Genomic DNA, 6,087 nt, shown 5'->3' with positions numbered 1-6,087 from the left:
TTTATGTAACTACTTTTCCACCACAAGTTTATTTTACTTTTTTTTTTTTAAATATACAGCCTTTCAAATTTACTTAGAATCCTGTCACAGAGCATCATAAAGTTTGGATGATCTATAGAATATATTCAACTCCTTAACAGTGCCCTATTAATACATAAAAAAATATTCATGGACATACTGGATAGAGAGAGAGAAGGGGGGAGAAGAAAATAACATGAAAGAAATTTGAAATTGAGGACTTTGAAAAACACAATATTAATTTAAAAGTACACAGTGAAAAAATGTTCTGTGAGCGTGTTCCTCATAAGCTAACCACTCCATCCCCACCCCAAACAACAACGATATCTCAAAGAAGAAATCCTAAGACCAAAATTGGACTAGGAATCAGTAATTATATAATTTTACTCCTGAATCTGACGTCGACCATTCAAAGGAATGACTTGGGAGGCATTATATTCTGAACCTCATTTATTCATCTGATTTGGAATATCATAGTTCCTGTAGGTTAAAAAACAAAATAAGCAGATTCTTTATGAGAAGTCAGTGATTTTCATCAGGGAAAAAACCATGCAGAGAAGTTAGGTGAATAATTTCTTTCATCTTTCCAACTTCCTTGTGAGTGTTCTTCTGTTAGGTATTATTAATAAATAACAAGCTTGCAGTTGTCACTCTTCCAAAAAATATTTTCATTTTGCTAAGAGGGTCCATCATTCGAAGGAACTGGTATCTAACTGTGGGACTTAGGGCCCTACCATTGGGAGACTTCGGGTAAATTAGGAGAATACGAGAGAGATGAAAAAAAGAAGAATCTAGGTTTATCTAGAGCTCATCCAACTGTAATTAAACATGAATTTTTAGTCAATGATAAATCATTATGAAACATAAAATCTTGCTTGAGCTTTTCATTAATATCCCCAGCCTATTAACTTTTCCAGTTGAGATTTGGATTAGCTGGCTCTCCCTTCCACCACTTTCTTTGAAGGAGGGCCGGGCTGTATAAGGGAGGGGAAGAAAGGTTGTGGTTCTAGTGGGCAGGGCTGGATTTCAAAATCGCTCCTGTAACCGGAGGGAGAATATCTTTACAGGTATTCGAGGCCATAGCTCTCCAGAAGATCCTCGCACATGGCTTGCTTAGCTTTTACTTTCATTCTGTATTAAACAAAAAGTCATCTGAGGGCTATTTAATGCTCTGGTTTGTGTTTTCCAATACCAGATAAAAGTTAAACAGATGAACCATTTGGGGGGTAAGGATTGGGAAATCCACGGCTGCTAAAATGCTTTAAAGTTTCAAAATGGTTTTGTTTTTTTAAACCCATTTTCCATGTACCAGCAGCTGTGGGTTTTCCCAGGGCTCCCCCTGTGGCTCAAAAGGGAGCTGCTTAATGCTTAACAGATGAGCCAATTGAGTTTTTAAATGCAAAATTAAACTTAAAGTGCACAAAGAGCACAGGGGAATCCACAGCCAAGAATAGCTGGAGGAGGAGAGTGAGGCGTATGCACTGGGCTGGGGAGATTCAGCCTTTTTGGAAGCATGCAACCGGCAGCAAGTGGGAGGAGGGTGCGGGCACATTTATCTTTTAATCAGTCTTCCCACAGGCTGCAATTATACTCCATATTGCCAAAAGTTTTTCATGACTATTTTCCTTAGATTTATTTACATATGTTTACTTTTTTTTTTTTTTTTTTTTTTAGAATAGAGAAAGGGAGAAAGAAATAGATGGATGGGCTCTGGGATTACAAGGACAGTTATATTCTGATCTCCATGGGGTTCATTCTCCCAGGGACAGTGAGAGAATTGGGTCCCCTCAGCATTTTCCCCTCAGATACTCAGGTGTTTTACCTTGTGGCCCAGACACTCAGCGAGAGATCATCCAGATTCTCAGAACATTCCACTTTGAATGCGAGGAGCCAAAATAATTGTGGACTTTGGTTGGGACACACTTTGGTGAGTCACTGGATAAACTGATCATTCATCTAAATAGGTAGACATGAGAAAACAATGCATTATGGTGCTTAAAAGTAAGATTTAGCAACTTTTATAAAGTCTTCTCTGATTCAAGACGAGTCATCCTTATGCTTTAAAGAAAAAAAATCTCCATTTTACTTGTATAAGTGCTTTAACTTAAGAGGCTCCCAACATCATCAGGCCTAAAATTCCATAGGCAGACTCTCTTTCACTGAAGGTGATAAAATCATCTGTTGGATTCCAAATTGAGAAAATCTTTGGGGGAATTGATCTCATGATTTCAACACATTTTTCACAGAAATAAGTACCTTGGCATTCCAGAATAGAATACAGGGAATCCTTGTTGTGTGATGCATTTTAATTGCATTTGAGGAATATTTAGGATGATCTACAAACATGGAGAAATGAATGACAAACCCTCTGGAAAACTGTTGTTCAGATCTTGTATTCATACTTGGCTTTTAAGCTAGGAAAACTTGAAAATCCTCTAGTAGCTCACTTTTGGAGAAATCATTTTAAGAGATAGGAAACAAAAATCCTGTTATGCTAGCAGAAATTTCCCACTAGGATACCAAGAAAAGGGTACTAGAAAGTTTCAAATTCACATTTTATGTATCACCAAATTCAGAAATGACTAGTGAAGTCACAAGATTAAATAAGCCTAAAAAATACACAAGTACATACACATATATGTTTCTGTATGTGCATGTACACATACATAGGCACACACACATTTCTAACCTTATCTAAAGCTACCTGTTCAATTACAAACTACAATCCTTAGGCATCTTTATCTCTTTCAGACTTTCAAAATCAAGTTTATTATTTAAGGTTTTGCGAGTTAGCATGGCTCACTCTCAACCCCCAGCCAAAAAAAGAACAAAACAAATAAACCAAACCCAAACCAAAACCCAAACCCAAACCAAACACACACACACACACACACACACACACCTCGGAACAACAAACTATAAAAGAGATTATTATTACTTGGTCTTAACCTTTCTGATTATACTCGTCAACTCTTAATCCTTTAATAGAACAATTATTTTACTGTAATCATTTAAAGTGTTGATTATGAAATGGCAACTTCAAAAAGTAGAATGAGATGAATATTTCTACTCTGCATTTGGGAACAGTGTATTCAGAGACTTGTACCTCTTACGCAATCAAATCCACTTGAGTCATTGACTTATATCCAGCCTTGTCACTTTGCCCGAAGGAAAGATACTGATGAGGTTGGGCTCCTGTGAAAGCAATCATATGGTTAATTGCTTTAGTGTGAACCTAGCCATTGTGATTAAAGCCTAGGACTCATGTTTAGGTAGAGCAGGGTTTCCATGCTTCAAGGCACTCCTTGGCAGACCTAGTACTCTCCAGGCCTCGAGAATATGTGCTGAGGCAAGAGCATATTTCCCAAAGGAGTTGCAGTGTTTGGGGGATCATTCAATCATTAGACCATATTCAAAGAAACCAGGTTAATTTGAATATGTAATCATTGGATCACATATTTATATATTTGCAACCTCTTTGAAAGGGTGATCATCAGAATGCAGATTTAGATAAAGAAGAACATATTTAAAACTTGACATATTCTGTGTTTGAATTTAATGTGAAGCTGTGCGCACCCCCAGAGCATCTCGTACCTGTCATCTCATGATTCTACATATCTGTATACCCCACTGGTGCACTTTTCATGTTTGTAAATTAGAAAATCTACTTCTACTTTTTAATAAAATGGTAAGGCTTATCTTTTCAGAATTCCAAATTTAGTTCCCTCTCACAGAATTTGATTATCAACGATTCAATTACCAACAATTATCAACACACCTGTAACTATGGCCCAATTGTTGATAATCAAATGCATGTACATGTATGGATATATACACACATACATGTGCACATATATGTGAATAAATCTCTAGATTAACTTTAATGCCTATAACATTTCAAAACTTTTGCTTCGTGCTTTTTTCTCTTTTTATAAAATTATATAGAACCCATATCATTATTCCTTCTCTCTCTAGTGAAATGTTGGCTTCAGAGTCCACTTTTTATAAAGAAATTCTAAATCGTTAAGCAAGTAGAATACTATCCCCCCTTCTTTTAAATTACCCAACATGCTTTTGGGGCTTACACAAAAATGGACGCTAACATGCATTGATGCATAAAAAAGCTTTCCATGTTCTAGTAATTCAAATCCAACGCCATTTTGAATAGATTTTTAATATACTCATGGGAGTCACACAAGGGTAATTGATGATGATTTCAAATTACTTGCATCTTATTTCTCTTAAAATCTGTCCCATAATCTGTTATCATGGGTGATAATATTCTGTTAATTGTATAAAACAATGAAATTTTATTAATTTAACTATATTTTATTGCTCCTCTCTAACCTCATAAAAATGACCCCTCTGTATATCAGGTATTTTAGAAACCCTACTTCCTCAGAAAGAGATGCAAGTATTAAGAGTTTAGGAAATATTAACCCAAAGGGGGAGCATATTATGATAGAGTCCTCATCATTTTGTATTGTTCTCCAAACAGTTGCCTTCATTTTCAGGGTGGATGTCTGAATGGTAATAGCGTATGCATCACGTGCCGAGACTGGGAGCATGCAAGCCACGTTTGGCATATAGCTTCTGTGTAGGGGAAAAATGTGACAAAAGCATGCTGCATCGAGCCCTTTATTGCTGACATGGAACTTTCCTCTTAGACCCATCTGACTCACTATTTTCTATCACGGCAAAAATTTCCGCATAGAAGAGTTAAATATTAAAATTGCATGGGAAGTAATAGAGAAACATTAACCTCTATTCCCCAACGCAAAAATCAAATATGCAAATATGAAAATGAGGGTTCTCTGCTTCTTCCCCTTCTACAACTGATTAAATTGTCACTGCTGGAGATTACATGGGTTTTATTCCCTTTACAACCATATTCAATTGGACAGACAGAAAAATATATTGCCACAGACGAGACCCACCACCTGGGTACACACTCTGCTTCCAGTTGCCTGCAGAGGCCTTGTCCAAAACTTTGCAGCTATCCCTTTGAAAAAAGAAAAGTATTTGATATGATCATTCATGACAAACTGGCTGATCTCTAAAGTCCTCTCCAGCTTAGAGAATTTAGAAAGACAAAAACTCTCATGACCAGATATTAGCCCACAGTTTACTTCTCAGGAAGAAAACCCTCACTAGCACACTCCCCTTCTCCCTAGATCCTAAACCACTGCATTCATCTGGCATGAGACCTTCATTTAAACAAACCCCAACTATCAGAGGCTCTTCTCTTTCCGTGTTTGCAACTGATTTCCTAGCTGATTGATCAATTTACTTCCCTGCTTATCAGTTTTGACACTGAACAGACCCCCTCCCCTTTTGCACACTTGTCTCTTCCGGATGGAAATACTTGATTCTTGGAAAAAAAAAAAAAAAAGGATGTAGAAACAGAAGAATTACCTTTGCTTCTCTCATGTCCTGACGCAGTTCCAATAGGGTTTTCACAGTCTGCCTGCATTTAATAGAAGTTAGTGCTCGGTGACTATGTCGCCGGGCTGTGTCACTCGGCACTGCAGGCTGAGCAGAGAGCTGCCTCCCGCTGCAGACGAGGGCCCTCAGTGTTAAGGGCGCACAGAACTAGTTTGTTAATGAGATCCTAGAGATGTAGCCACAGGGACAAGAGGAATTAGCGACTAAAAAAAGGCGATAGGATGATGTTTTGAATTGGAGCATTTGTGCAAAAATCTAACAACAGTGAAAAACCCAACCCGTCAAACAGACAAACACAAAAACCAGCTAGCAGATGCTTCATTGCAAGGACAAGTGAACAGGAACAAGTCTATTTGCCGGTAGATTTGTAGTAGACAGACGTGTGCTACTTGGCTGTGGAAGGGAAGGAATTGATCCCCAAAGAATTTTTAGGTGTCCTTTTGTCTGGCTGGAAACTTCTTGTGGCTGTTGTCATTGCATCCACTCAGCAAGATGACACAGATTTTTAAACTAGATCAGATCTCTATCTTTTGATAGAACTACAATTTGGAAAAAAAAAAAAGAAGTATCTTCTCTGATTGAGTGGATGAAAAAAAAAAAAAAAACAACCCAGAGTTTTCATTT

The 6,087-nt window shown here is 37.4% G+C and overlaps 1 long non-coding RNA gene across 1 annotated transcript; it reads right to left on the bottom strand.

Moving 5' to 3' along the window:
- Positions 1-220: 220 nt before the first annotated feature.
- On the bottom strand, positions 221-5,577 carry LOC309847848. Its single transcript, XR_014302670.1, has 4 exons — positions 5,434-5,577; positions 3,125-3,213; positions 1,841-1,974; positions 221-498 (listed from the first exon to the last, which is right to left on the bottom strand). It is a non-coding gene; the product is annotated as an uncharacterized lncRNA (long non-coding RNA).
- Positions 5,578-6,087: the final 510 nt, after the last annotated feature.

This window comes from Mustela nivalis (assembly GCF_964662115.1).
Source record: "Mustela nivalis genome assembly, chromosome: 1".
Lineage (NCBI taxonomy): Eukaryota > Metazoa > Chordata > Mammalia > Carnivora > Mustelidae > Mustela > Mustela nivalis.
The sequence above is the reverse complement of the archived record's forward strand: the minus strand, read 5'-3'. Positions and strand labels throughout refer to the sequence as shown.